Genomic DNA, 387 nt, shown 5'->3' with positions numbered 1-387 from the left:
TCTTTACCAGCTGAGCCACCAGGGAAGCCCAAGAATACTGGAGTGGGTAGCCTATCCCTTCTCCAGGGATCTTGCATGAATTCTTATTTATTCTGGACAAAGAGAGAAGTTTTATTTCCAAAGCTGGTTTCTCATCCTCAAAAACAAAAGTATTTTTGATTTCTTTGGCTCTTCTTGCTCTTTTTAAAATTAAAAATCAAAAGAGTACAATAGCAAAGTAATTATCTCTTGAGTGTCCTAAGTTTGATATTCTGACAATCATTGATAACCTGCATTGAATAATATTAATTAGGTGGTTACTAAAATCTGAATAATTCAGACTAACTTCAGAAAACCTGGATTTTTAAACCTGAAATGACTTAACTTAGCTCAATTTTATACAAAGAT

Source organism: Bison bison, unplaced genomic scaffold (genome assembly GCF_000754665.1).
Source record: "Bison bison bison isolate TAMUID 2011002044 unplaced genomic scaffold, Bison_UMD1.0 scf7180017864508, whole genome shotgun sequence".
Lineage (NCBI taxonomy): Eukaryota > Metazoa > Chordata > Mammalia > Artiodactyla > Bovidae > Bison > Bison bison.
This window is presented reverse-complemented; position numbering follows the sequence as displayed.